Here is a 14,496-nt window from a genome sequence, read left to right as displayed (position 1 = left end):
TCTTTTGCTGATCTGTCTTTTGCTGATCTATATCACATAGATTTGCATATGTTGAACCATCCTGTGACCCTGGAGTAAATCTAACCTCATCATGGCATATGAGCCTTTTTATGTGTTGTTAAATTCAGTTTACTAATATTTTGTTGAGAATTTTTGCATCTATATTCATCAGTGATGTTGTTGTTCAGTTGCCCAGTCACGTCTGACTCTTTGAGACCCCATGGACTGCAGCATCCTAAGCCTCCCTGTCCCTCAGCATCTCCCAAAGTTTGCCCAAGTTCATGTCCATTGCATCAGTGGTGCAATCCAGCTATCTCATCCCCTGATACCCTCTTCTCCTTCTGCCCTCAGTTTTTCCTGGCATCAGGGACTTCTCCATAGAGTCAGCTATTCGCATCAGATAACCAGAATACTGGAGCTTCAGCATCAGTTCTTCCAATGAGTATTCAGGGTTGATTTCCCTTAAGATTGACTGGTTTAATCTTCTTGCTGTCCAAGGGACTTTCAGGAGTCTTCTCCAGCACCGCAGTACAAAGGCATCAATTCTTTGACATTCTGCCTTCTTTATGTTCCAGCTCTCACAACCATACGTGACCACTGGGAAGACCATAGCCTTGACTATATGACCTTTGTTGGCAGAGTAATGTTTCTGCTTTTCAACACACTGTCTAGGTTTGCCATAGCTTTCCTGCCAAGAAGTAATTGTCTTCTGATTTCATGGCTCTAGTCACCATCTGTGGTGATTTTAGAGCCCAAAAAGAGGAAATCTGTCACTAGTTTCACATTTTCCCCTTCTATTTGCCATGAAATAATGGGGCTGGATGCTATAATCTTACTTTTTAAAAAATATTTAGTGATATGGATTTTTATTTTTATAAAAAAGCCCTGTAATTTTATTTTTTGGTAGTATCTTTGTCTGGTTTTGTTATCAGGGTTTTGGTAGCTTCATACAATGACTTTGAAAGGGTTCCTTCCTCATTAACCTTTTTCAAGAGTTTGAGAGTATGTTTGGGGTTTTTTTTTTTAATATTTGGTAGAATTCTCCAGTCCTGGATTTTTGTTTGCATGGAGGTTTTTTTTTGTTTTGTTTTTCCAGCTCGAAACAGCAAATATTAATTATTTCATTATTTCTGTGGGTCATGAATTCAGTAGCAGCTTAGCTGATTTGGTGTGATTCAAAGTCTCTCATGGAGTTACTGGATGCATGCATGTTCATAAAGCTGCTGCTGCTACTGCTGCTGCTGCTGCTGCTAAGTCACTTCAGTCGTGTCCGGCTCTGTGCGACCCCATAGACGGCAGCCCACCAGGCTCCGCCATCCCTGGGATTCTGCAAGCAAGAACACTGGAGTGGGTTGTCATTTCCTTCTCCAATGCATGACAGTGAAAAGTGAAAGTGAAGTCGCTCAGTCGTGTCCGACTCTTAGCGACCCCATAGACTGCAGCCCACCAGGCTCCTCCATCCATGGGATTTTCCAGGCAAGAGTACTGGAGTGGGGTGCCATCGCCTTCTCTGGTTCATAAAGCTACCAGCACATAAATCCACGGGAGCTGTACCTCCTGAATGCACAGACTCAGGAACGTGTACAAAGTCCTGGTCCCAAAATCTGCCAGAGGGAGAACCCAACAGAGCTGCCTCCCTGGGCCCACAGTGGATGGCTGGTAACTGGCTCAGGTTTTAGCCCTGCCTCTGTGTGTTCATGCCCACCAAGTTAATAGAACCCACTGTGGCTGCAGCCTTGCCCACTGCCAAGGAGGCTGCTCTGACAGATCCAGGCTCCTCCTTCCCTGTGCTGACAGTGGGGCTCCTATGGAGGATCAGTGCTTTTTATGTCAGGTAATTTTTATTTTTTGGCAGCGTATCTTTCAAACAGAAACATTTTTGAGCAGTATATTCAAGACCTTTGCTGGGTACCATGAAGTATACAAAAAGATATAAAATTGGGTCATTGCACTCCAGGCAGCTGAAAGGACATGGTATGCTGCAACAGAAAGAGAATGGGCCTCAGGGTCCTATCCCCTGGTTAAAATCCCTGCTTAGATTCATGTTAGCAGCTTCCTCAGCCAATTTACTTAACTTCTCAGAGACTCAATTGCTTTATCTGTAAAGCCCTGAGAAAATACCTAATTCTCAATATATTAAAATACCTATTTTAGTACCTAGATCTAACACCTGCACAATGTGTTAAAAAAAAAAAAAAGTTGGCGAGGAGATCATATCCTATGAAAATATAGGCAGGAAATGCTTAGTGCTAAATTGATAACATAGATGATCATTACGGTAGAATTCAGAGGAAGGAGATCATTTCTAGGAGAATGTGGTCATAGCATATTGATTGAAGAAACAAGAACCAAAGCTGAATCCTGAAAGGGTAGTAGTCTGTGAAAAGCAAGGGCATCACCACAGGAAAGGAAAGCCATGATGTGGACACAAGTGTGAGCTGAAAATATTTGGATATAGGCAGAACTGACTTGGAGTAGAGGACAGAAAATGGGAAAGGCCAATTATGGTCAAATTAGAGAGGGCATTGGAGGAGGAAATGGCAACCCACTCCAGTATTCTTGCCTGGAGAATCCCAGGGACAGAGGAGCCTGGTGGGCTGCCATCTATGGGGTCGCACAGAGTCAGACACGACTGAAGCGACTTAGCAGCAGCAGCAGCAGCAGAGAGGGCATTAAATGCCAGGCTAATGAGTTTGGGCTTTTCTCATAAGAAGCCTCTTTAGATTTACGCACAGGGTTATAATTTGATGGAAATAGTGTTTTGGATTGATGACATTTTGGCAGCCAGCCATATGGATTGGGGTCTGCAAGAGAGACAAGAAGGTCAGAGACTGTCTTAAACTGTAGGATAAACATTAGCTAATAAGGACATCTTCTAGGGTGCTGACACTGGTAAGAGAATGGAATAGAAGAGAAAGTTGTGTTCATCATGAAAGTAAGAACTGAAAAGACTTAATTTTGAGTAGATAATGCTAAGTGGTGACAAGAAGGGAGCCTTCAGAGATGACATCCACATTTTTAAGCCCAGTGACTAGACAAGTAATAGCACCATTTGAAAAAGAGCAGAGAAGAACAATGCTCCAGCAACTTGGAGAAAATATGATTCATTTATATTAACATACTGCATTTAAAATAGAGGTGATACAATCTAGTGGAAAAGTTCCCCATTCAGTTGGAAATTCAAGCCTGGTGCCAGGACGGATGATGAGACTGAAGCTATAGAACTAAGATTCATTGGCAGCTATCACAGTTGAAGACATGGGGTAAGAGACTTTCTATTGATAGTGGCAAAGTCTCAATGACTAAAACTTGGCATGTTCGTAATTATTAAGAGCAGAAAATGGAGCTAGTGAAGAGAATAAAGAAAGGTCAGAGAGAATGGATAAGAACTAAATAATATGGTGCTTTGAAAGCCAAATGAGAGAAGAGGGTCAAAAAGAAGATGCAAACAGAAGATGAACCACGTCAGATACTGCAGAAAGGTTGATGAGAACGAGAAATTGATAATGTCAGTGGGTTCAGCTCTTATGAGACCAGTGCTGTTCCTGCCTATGGGTTCAGAGTGCTGGGAGGGCTGACTGCAGAACAAAAAAGAGGTACAAGATAGTGGTGGAAACTGAGGGTCCTGAGAGCAGACCACCTGGATTTCAATTGAGTCTCCAGGCTTGCTGTGTGATCTTGTGCAAGTTGTTTAATTCCTTTATGCCTCCATGTCTCCATCTTTAGAATGGAGATAATAATGATAAAAATAGCAGCTAACTCTTGAGGTTTTTGTGAGGCTAAAGGACAATGTATATACATTGCCTAATGTATAGGCACAGAGTAGGCACTCAAATGCTATTTATCATTGAAACCGTGAGTAGTCATTCATCAAATCAATTTCACCTGCTTTTACTAATCAGTGTCATGTACAGTAGACTTGCATGTCCTCCAGGTAGAAAGTAGACGAAACAAGATATTTGCCTGAGTTGTTTTCCAGGAACTTGGAGTCAGCTGTGTCTGGTTCCAACTGAACTGGGTAAGACTGGATAAGACCACTGACCCTTCAGCTGGGCATGCGTGAGTGTATGCTCAGTGATCTTTGGATGTTAGAGAGCCAAAAACTCCACCCTCAGATCATGCTAAATGCCTTTATTTTTTTTTCTTTTAAATATGCAGAGGCTTGTAGCTTAGGTAAACCTGTGCACAACAATGACGACCACGCATTTTCCTAATCACCTTTTCGCACACCCCAGACCATCCTGATTCTTTATTTTTTATCCCATAAGTGTCCCATGCCACTTGATTTCTAGGAGACAGAGCTGAGATTGTCTCCCATCTCCTTGCTTGGCTTGCCTTGTGAATAAACCCCTTCTGCCGCAGAGCTTGATACCTTAGCATTTTAGCTTGCTGTACATCAGGCAAAATGAACCTGGTTCCATAACACCATTTCTTGTTATTAGCATTACTGTCACAGGAAGTGGAGACTGAGTGGCATTTGGTGAAGAGTCTGGGTAGGGAAAAGCAGAAGTATAGTAGCAGGATAGCTTGGGAGAGCTTCCCAGGCACAGGTGTGTACATGTCTGCAGGCAGTTGGGAAGGGGAGACGAGGCAGGAGTAGACACTGAAGGTACCAGGGAGGAGACAATGTGATGGAGCAGAGTCATGGAGGGAAAGAAGAGAGTATGGATTTCAGGATCCAGGTTGACTAATTATCCTAGGAAAGACAGGCTAGACACCACCTGAGCTCATAAAAAGTCTACTCATATAGAGATGGAATTTTGAAGAGACTAGAGGGAGAACAAGAAACACACAAGCTTTTTATCCCACCCAGCAAAGGAAGCACTGAGGCATTGGCCAAAAGAGAATTGAGTGGATGAAGGTCTCTGCAAGCATTTGCAAAGTTTCGTTAACATTCTCAAGTTTAAACTTCTTCAGACATTTTTTTTTAAACTCCGTAGTGGTTCCAAGTAGAAAGTAAAGAACAAAAGGTTAAAAGCAATTCAAAAATATTGTAGGATTAGTCTAGTACCATCCAGCAGTATGGATAAGAGAGCTGGCAGTGGAAACCAGCCCTCAGCCTGGTAAGTCCACGACCCTTCTGTTGGGAGGCAAACCAAGGAGGAAAAGGCTGGCTTCTCAAAGCCTCTTCAAGGTCCTTTTAGATCTGTTTTAAAGAGCTTTTCTTTTTTACCTAGAGTAACATTTGATATTGAGTAGTCTGCCAGGTTTAACTTCTCTTGGGAAGCACAAATTGTCAAACCATGTTGCTTTCTCAATTAAAAAAAAAAACAATTTTCACCAAAGTTTGTATCTAGGGTAAACAAGGGAACTAAGTCTGATAGTTTGGTCCTTGGTTTCCCAAATCATCATTCTGGGGTAGTTGAAAGAGAGCATACAGTCATTTTTCGGACTGGTGCTGGGAGAGTCAGATTGGTAGCTGTATGTGCCCTCACCTGCTTTCTGCGTTCTCTCTTTGCAATAAATTAAATTAAATTAAGAATAAAAATAAATTAAATTTCTTTTGGTGCAACAGCTTCAAATATTAAACCAGAAAGTGTGGAGGAAAGAGTTTGTCCTGCCGGGCTATAAGCCTGTTTGATCCCAAGGGAATATGGGCATGTCAGATGCTATAAACAAGCAGAGGAAAATTCTGATGAAGATAAAGTGCTATGCGCCATAGTTCGTTATTCTGAGCAGCTTTGAGGCTGCCAGGACAATAGACTCACTTCTGTTTTAGCCATAGGTATCGCTTTGGAGATGGCTTATTTGTAAAAGGAGCAGGATCAAGGCTATGCATTCATTTGTAAAAGATGCCACCACACACATTCTGCAGCTAATACTGTGTTCATGAACTTTACCTGTGACTAAATACATTTCATTTCTTACAGCTGAGCTTCAGTAATTGGTTTTTGCAGCCACAAACACATCCATCAAGGAAGATGTGAGAAGCCCAGGGCTCGCTCACTCTGCTTTTTGAAATGGCTTTTGCTGCAGATGGGAAATGCCATCCCAGCTCCGAGTTGGCAGGTCTTGAGGTCAAACCTTAGAGAGCTAGCACCTAGAAACTCCAAGGCAAGGAGGAGCAGGTGGCTTTGGAAGAGTAAATGACCCTGAAGGTAAGCAACAGGGAGGGGGAGAAGCAAACGACAGTGGGCGGAAAGTGGTGGCTAGGGAGTCGGCAGAAATGAGCCTCCCATCTCCAGCGCACAGCAGCTCCATGTTCTGTGTTTTTCCAGGTCCCTGCAGTCATGGAGGTCTCCAAGTGCCCACTAGGCCACAAAGTCATATAGCATAACCAAATCCAGGCTAAACTACCAATGGGAACTGAAGAATCATCATGCTGTTTGGAATTTGGCTGTGAAAAGGAAATGTGGGCTCATCCAGTGAATTGATTAGTTAATTTATTCAGAAAAAATTAAGGAGCATTTGCTTTGGCCTTGAAAGTGCTGAATTATACACTTCAACAGTTTGGTTCACTGTGTCTCACATTTCCAAGAGAATTAGATTAGTTGGTATAACCCTGATATCTATACATAAAATTGACATGAAAATAAGCACCAGGATTCCAGAAATGCATCAATGAGATATGCAGAATAATCATATTTTTTACTTTCTGGATTACTAGCTCTAGAGACAATTATGATGTAAGGAAATTTGCCTTAAATTCCCTCATCCCCTCCCCTTACTCTTTTCCCTTCCACCTACTGAGACATTTACCATCTCTGGCTTTTTCCCTTCTGCCTGACATAACCTGTGTGGGCATCACCACAGCCCAATTTTTCACAGTCTCTACCCCACAAATCACCTTTTAAAAATATTTCCATCTTATATTAATAGCTATGGGTTGAGGAATTATTTTCCCAGTGCTATTTATGTTTTCAAAGCTCCTTAATTATGATAGAAAGTCACATACAGAAAGAAGCAGGGCCAGGAAGGAGATTTTGGGGGACAGGAGGGTTATTCTCAGGACATTTTGAATCATATAAAGGTCTGAACACCATTATCTGCCACTCATTCTCACTTTTCATTCTTTTTTTTTTTTTCATTAGCCTTGGAACCTACTATGTATAAAGCCACAGAGCCTCCAAGATAGATGGAGCATAGTCTTTGTGAAACAGGGTGATAATTAGTGAAATCCATTTCACCTGCCTTCACTAAGGAAGGTTGTTTGAAGACTTGCCTGTCCTCCCAGCGGCACATAAACAATAAGATGTTTGTCTGTGTTGTTTTCTAGGAACTTGAAGTCAGCTGTGTCTTGATCAAGATGAACTGGTTAAAAGTGTGATTATTCTGCATATCCCAGTGATGCTTTTTTGTAAATCCTGGTGCTGATTTTAGCATCAATTTTATGTGTAGATATTAGGGTTATAGCAACACGGACCCTCCAACTGGGCACGCACAAGTGTTTGAGCTCGATGACCTTTGACATCAAAGAACCTCAAACTCTGCCCGTAGAACATGTATGGGCCTGTAGCCTGGTTACACCTGCATAGAACCCCGAGCCAATTTACCTTGGGGCAGGCTGATTTTGAGATTTGTTCTCCTGTGTCCTTGCTTGGCTGCCTTGTAAATAGACCCTCTCTTCACTTGCAAACCTCAGTATCAGAGTGTGGGCTTGCTGTTTGTCAAGCAAAATGCACCTGGTTTGGTTACAGTTGCCTTAGACAGGCTCATAATCTGGTAGAAAAACAGCTCTTTAAACAATCAATAATAGGGTGATTTAGTAAGTGCTGAAGTAAAGTATGGTCAGGGTTTCATGAAAACTCCAGAAAGGAAATTCTGTCTCTTGAAGGAGGAAAAGATATCAGTGTTGTTAAGATTTGAGTCAGTATTTTTAAAATGTAGAAAATTGGCCTGGCTGCTAAGGGCGTAAACATGGATTCAGCAAGTAACTCAAGATCATTCTGGAAGGAAAACACCTACTGGCCTTTGGCCTTTGACCCACTGTGCCAAATTATTTCATCTACTGATAAAACCTAGAGATTTGAGGACCCTGGCTATCAGGCAGCTCTTCGGTGGAGAGAGAGTAGAGGGCTTTGCTGGTGTCCTCAGAGCACACAGGCTGGGCTGTGAGCACGCTGAGGGCTTGGCCCTGGTGAGAGATTCATTTTTGAGTGTGTAGTTGTAACTGAAAGTGGAGTCTGGCTGCTCACCACTCAAAAGTCAATAAAGAGGCAAGAGTGGTGGAAGGGAAAGTTTGCTTTATTTCAGATGCTAGCATGGGGATGGGGGGCAGACTCCTGTTCAAAAGCTGACTCCCTTCACACTTTGTCAGTCAGCAAGAGCTTTTATGGATGGAGAGAGAGGGCTACATGCAGAAATAGCACAGTCCACTCAGACAGTCATCTTGAAATTGGTCATCAGTGGTCTGACCAGCATCAACTTGATTGTTTTAAGTGCAGTTAATTTTCAGTTCCAGGGTCGGTGTGTTCCCATTTCTTTGGGGCCTCAGAACTGTGTAAAATGAAGTAGTTTATGTCATGGCTTCGATTTGGTCATCATGTAGTCAGTTAACTGCTTTCATCTGGTAGGGGTTTCAGAACCCATAAGACAGCTCACAGGATATGGCTCAGAATATCATCTGTAACCCTTGAGGAGGAACTAAAGGTCCTTAACTGTGCTTAATAACTAAACTATTATTATTTATTCTTGTTGGACAGTTTTCCTTTGTGCATTTTCTCACTTTTCTGATTAGACTTATTCTCTGGCTAAAGTTCTTTTCACAGACAGAAGGCAGGTGGGAAAACATGGTCAGGGAAAGAACCATAGGGTCCTGCTCTGTTTCATAGTTAGAAGCCCAGTAGCAACCTAGAACCAGGAATACTTCTCCCAGATGTTCAGCAGGCTATAAATGAGAGCTCCTGATTGGATTTAAAACCAATAGTCCAGCACTCCAGACTCATCAGTTTAGACTTGCATTCAATTCCATCCTATCTCTGACACAGGAGATCTGATGAATTGGGGCATGTGCTATAAAGGCACAAAGAATCAAATTGATTTTTTCCTCTACTTCTGTTTGCTTGGGTATTAGGTGCTGTGAATATAATATCAAATCCTCCCTGCCTTTTATTTTTCTCACATTCTTGGGAACGACTATCCTCTGGAACCCAGGCTTGATCCCTGGATACCATATTTGAGATGGTCGAATGTCATGGTTAAGACCGCATGCAGGCTTTTGGAGACAGATGACCTGGTTTAAATCCAAGCCCTTTAGTTACTAGATATACAGTCTCAGCAAGTTATTCAATATCCTGTGCTTAGGGTCCCTCATCTGTACCATGGGGACAATACTACTACCTGTCTTAAATGGTGGTTGTGAGGATTAAACAACTTCACGTATATAAGGCACTTAAAGGTGTACCTGGTAGGTTGTGAATGGTCTGTACAATTGACTTTTATCCTTCCAACTGCTGAGCACACTAATATTTCATTCCAGATTGCAGGAAGGAGGACCTGTGACAAATTCAAAGAACCACCAAGGATATCCTGGACACAGGTAAGGGCAATGACCCCCTTGTTCCCTCCTCAGGACTGGGAGGTGGGAACTTTCGGTGAGCTTATAATGCAGACAGCCTGAGAGGGGCAGTTCTTTTTACTGCTGCCACCTATGAGGTAAGATGTGACCAAGTGTGCCGCCTGCTTCAGATCCCTTGGTGTGGGTAGGTAGAGAGTGGACTGATTCGGCTATGGGGAGAGAAACATGGGATCAGCTTTAGGCAGCTTTGGAAAAGACTTAAAGGAATCCTGCATGTTCTGGACCAGCAGGCAGGGTTCTGAAGATAAGCCATCCTAAGGAATATTCTGTGTGCAGAGCTGACCTGTGCTCTGTGCCATGGCTCTCTGTTGCAGTGTAGGACCTGTGATCCAGGCATGAATACTTTGAATCCGTTCCCCTCCTCTTCTTCTCCACTGACTTAATCCTGACTTATTATTCCCCTAGAGTCTTCAGTTCAGTTCAGTCGCTCAGTCATGTCCGACTCTTTGCGACCCCATGAATCGCAGCACGCCAGGCCTCCCTGTCCATCACCAACTCCCGGAGTTCACTCAGACTCTTAGGGCACCTTATATCTGCCTGGCTATTCCAGCGCTAGCCCCTCTGCTTCCAGTCCACTTGTCCAGGGCTCTGAGATGGATCTTTCTGAGCATTGTTCTGATCACATCAATTTTCTACTAAAACCTTCCTTTCCTTCATGGACTTATTTACCTACTGGACCAGCAAGTATCCTAAGTGAGCAAAGTGGACCAGACAAGATGAAAGAGGCACGCTTCAGATCTGAAAGCTTGGAAACATTCCTAACTTCCATAAGGAGAGGCACTTCCTCCCGTTTATTTTGATAGTGGAGGCTTTCTAAAGCTGCAGTTTACATCCCACTTTTGGTTCACACTTTGTATGAGAAATATCACTTCATTCTTAACTGTTTTAAGAAAAACAACCCTGCCAGTCAAATGACTGTTTTAGGATGTTGGTTTGATGGCATAAATGGAGATCGTAGGACAGTGCTAACTGAGGATGGGAGATTGATTTATAACTCACGTGAAGGTGTATGTTGGTAGGTGGTCTGGTTATGGGGATTAGCATGTTCTGTTCCATGCAGTTATATTGGGACCCTAGTCTCTCTTGTTCTCAGCAGTGGTTCTCAATGTCTTAATCAAGGACTTTTGGGGCATCCCTGAGAGTTTCAAGGGTTTATAATATCAAAATAATTTTAATGAGGTATAGTTGATACATAGTATTATATTATTTTCAAGCATACAATGTACTAATTAAAATTTTTATATATTCTTTTTAAAATAATCATAAAATATTGGCTATATTTCTTGTGCTGTACAATATATGCTTGTAGCTTTTTTGTACTTAGTATCTTCTACCTCTTAATCCTCTATCCCTATCTTGTGGCTTGTCCCTCCCTCTCCCCATTGGTAACCACTAGTTTCTTCCCTATATCTGAGTCTGTTTTCCTATGTATATGTGTTTTTTTTGATTCCACATATAAGTAATGGCATACAGTATATGTCTTTCTCTGACTTATTTCAATAAGCATAACTTACTCAGTAAGCATGGACTGCTTGGTGCAGGGGTTAATAATTAGCCACCTGTTGCTCTGGCTAAGCCATGAAAAAACCACCATGGGAAAAGAATAAAAGCAAAATAGACCAATACAGCATAACCCAAATAAAAGTACATTGGGTTGATCAGTTGGGGTTGTCCTGCCCCGCTAAGCTAAGGCAAAACGCGGTGCGGACCTTGGAACGCCGGGGCAGTGCAAGTTTGGAGCACTGCCTGTGCACACACGAAGATGTTTTCCCAAGGCATGTGTCGGTCTGTGACCTCCAGCTAGGTGATAGCCCTTGTACAAGAAAATAACAAAGATGGTTTAAAGTAATCGATAAAACAGGAGACGTGACCAGGGACACAGGAGGCTGACGTCATTGTAACACAACAGATACTTTCTGCTTGCCAAGACACTAAATAAAAGTGATGTGGCTCCAAGCAACAGGGCTCTTGACCAAGAGGTCTTGAGTCCCCAGGTCCCATCTGTAAAACTTTACTTCTGTCTCTAGTTTCTTTTTCCCAGACGGTGCATTGACCACTTTCAATCCCTACCCTGCTGGCTGGCTGCAGCAGCCTAGGTCCATGCACATTGTTGCAAATGGTAGAATTTCATTCATTTCCATGACTGAGTAATACTCCATTGTGTGTGTATATATACCACATCTTAATCCATTCATCTGTCAACAGCACTTCGGTTTTTTCTGTATCTTGGCTATTGTAAATACACTCCTATGAACATTGGCGTGCATATATCTTTTTGAATGAGTGTTTTTTTTTTTTTAATGCATACCCAGGAGTGTAATTACTTAAATCAGATGATAGTTCTATTTTTAGTGTTTTGAGAAACTTCTACACTGTTTTCCATAGTGGCTGCACCAATTTATATTCTCACCAACACTGAGAACCCTTTCCTCTACACCATTTCCAGGATTTGATGATAGCCATTGTAACGGGTCGGAGAAGGCAATGGCACCCAACTCCAGTACTCTTGCCTGGAAAATCCCATGGACAGAGGAGCCTGGTAGGCTGCAGTCCATGGGGTTGCTAAGAGTCAGACACGATTGAGTGACTTCACTTTGACTTTTCACTTTCATGCATTGAAGAAGGAAATGGCAACCCACTCCAGTGTTCTTGCCTGGAGAATCCCAGGGACAGGGGAGCCTGGTGGGCTGCCGTCTATGGGGTCACATAGAGTCGGACACGACTGAAGCTACTTAGCAGCAGCAGCAGCATTGTAACAGGTATCAGGCGATTTCTCACTGTGGTTTTGATTTGCATATCCATGATTAGTAATGTTGAGAATCTTTTCATGTGCCTGTTAGCCATCTGAATGTCTTCTTTGAGTTCCTCCTATGTTTTAATCAAGTTTTTTTTTTTTAATTAATTGTATGACCTGTTTATATCCTTTGGATATTGACTCCTTATTTGTCATATCATTTTCAAGTACTTTCTCCCATTCAGCAGGTTGTTCATTTTTGTCGAAGATTTCATTTGCTGAATAAAAGCTTTTAAGTTTAATTGGGTTCCATTTGTTCATTTTTGCTCTTATTTCCTTTGCCTTCGGAGACCACAAAAAATATTGCTAAAATTTATGTCTAAGAGTTCTCTGCCTATGTTTTCTTCTAGAAATTTTAGAGCTTTAGATCTTTACTCAGTTTTAAGTTTATTTTTGTATTGGTGTGAGGAAGCTCTAAGCTTATTCTTTTAACATGTAGCTGTTCAGTTTTCTCAGCACCACTTATGAAAGTGACCATCTTCTGCATTGTATATTCTTGCCTCCTTTGTTGTTGATTTATTGACTGTAAGTGTGTGGGTTTATTTCTGGACTCTATTCTGTTCCATAGATCTACATGTCTGGGTTTGTGTCAGTACCATACTGTTTTGAATATTGAAACTTTGTAGTATAATCTGAAGTCAGGGCACATGGTACCTCCAGCTTTGTTCTTTTTTCTCAAGATTGCTTTGAAATGTGAGGTCTTTTGTTGTTCCATATAAACTTTAGGATCATGTGTTCTACTTCTGTGAAAAATGTCCTCAGTATATAGATAGGGATTGCATTAAATTTATAGGTTGCTTTGTATAGTATAACCATTTTGATAATATTGATTCTTCCAGTCCAAGAGCATGGGATATCTTTCCCTTTTTACCATCAGTTTCCTTCGTCAATGCTTTGTAGTTTTAAGTGTTTAGATGGCTCACCTCCTTGGTTAACTTTTTTCCTTAGTTGTTTTTTTTTTTTTTAATTCAATTTTAAAAGTTACTGTTTTGGGTTTGTTTTTTTTTTTTTGCTTTCTGATAGTTCATTATTAGTTCATAGAAAAGCAACAGATTTATGTATATTAACCTAGCATCCTACAACTTTTACAGAATTCATTTATTTGTTCTATCAGTTTTTGTTTTGTGAAAGACTTAGTATGTTATTCACAAATAGTGACAGTTTTGCTTCTTCCTTTCCAATTTAGATGACTTTTATTTCTTGTCTGATTGCTGTGACTGGCAATATTGTGTTAAATAGAAGTGGCAAGCATGAGCATTTCTATCTTGCTATTAATTTTAGAGGAAAGACTTTTAGCTTTTCACCGTTGAGTATGATATTAGCTGTGGATGTATTAGTCCATTGTCATAAGTGGACTTTATTTTGTTGAGCTATGTTCCCTTTACATGATTTTTGAGGGGTTTTTTTTTTTATCATGAATGAATATTGAATTTTGTCAAATGCTTTCTCTGTATCTGTTGAGATGATCATGTGATTTTTATCCTTTTTGTTGGCTTGGTGTGTAATGTTTTTTTGTGAATATTGAACCATCCCTGCATCCCTAAAATAAATCCCACTTAATCAAGATGTATAATCCTTTTTGTATATTGTGTGTGTATAAATATCAATATATATTTATATATAAAATCAGTTTACTAATATTTTGAGGATGTTTGCATCTATATTCATCAGAGATATAGGCCTGTAATTTTCTTTCTCTTTTCTCTTTTTTGGTGTTGTCTTTTTTTGGTTTGAGTATTGGGATAATGGTGGACTTACAGAATGAATTTGGGAGTGTCTGTCCTCTTCAATTTTTTTGAATAGTTTGAGAATATTAGCTCTATTTTGTTACAAGTTACTGTCAAGCTATAGAATTTGGCCTTTTTTTGCTGAGAGTTTTTTTTAATTACAAATTCAATTTCACTACTAGTGATCAGTCGGTTCAAATTGTCTTTCTGATTCAGTCTTGGAAGGTTGAATGTTTCTAGAAATTTGTACATTCCTTCTAAGTTGTTTAAATTGTTGGCATATAACTGTGAATGGCGTTCTCTTAAGATTTTTTGTATCTCTGGTGTTGGTGGTTATTTTTCCTGTCATTTCTTATTTTGTTTATTTGGGTCCTCTCTCTTTTCTTCTTGAAGATCCCAGCTAAAGTTTGTCAATTTTGTTTATCTTTTCCAATAAACAGCTATTAATTTCACTGATC

The 14,496-nt window shown here is 40.9% G+C and overlaps 1 long non-coding RNA gene across 9 annotated transcripts in view; it reads left to right on the top strand.

Annotated features, from left to right (window-relative positions):
* The window catches only part of LOC129646345 (uncharacterized), a 103,908-nt gene that overhangs the window by 36,545 nt on the left and 52,867 nt on the right, over positions 1 to 14,496 (top strand). For 6 of the 9 annotated variants that reach the window (XR_008711869.1, XR_008711871.1, XR_008711865.1 and 3 more), the window contains exons 2-3: positions 5,871 to 6,098; positions 9,419 to 9,478. This is a non-coding gene — a long non-coding RNA (uncharacterized LOC129646345). Of the gene's footprint in view, positions 1 to 4,741; positions 5,064 to 5,119; positions 5,135 to 5,870; positions 6,099 to 9,418; positions 9,479 to 14,496 lie in introns of those variants that run through there. The other 3 variants (XR_008711868.1, XR_008711870.1, XR_008711866.1) reach the window with 3 other exon arrangements.

The sequence above is a fragment of the Bubalus kerabau genome, chromosome 3, assembly GCF_029407905.1.
Source record: "Bubalus kerabau isolate K-KA32 ecotype Philippines breed swamp buffalo chromosome 3, PCC_UOA_SB_1v2, whole genome shotgun sequence".
NCBI classification, from domain to species: Eukaryota; Metazoa; Chordata; class Mammalia; order Artiodactyla; family Bovidae; genus Bubalus; species Bubalus kerabau.
Note: the sequence above shows the minus strand (reverse complement) of the source record. Positions and strands in the feature narration are given on the sequence as shown.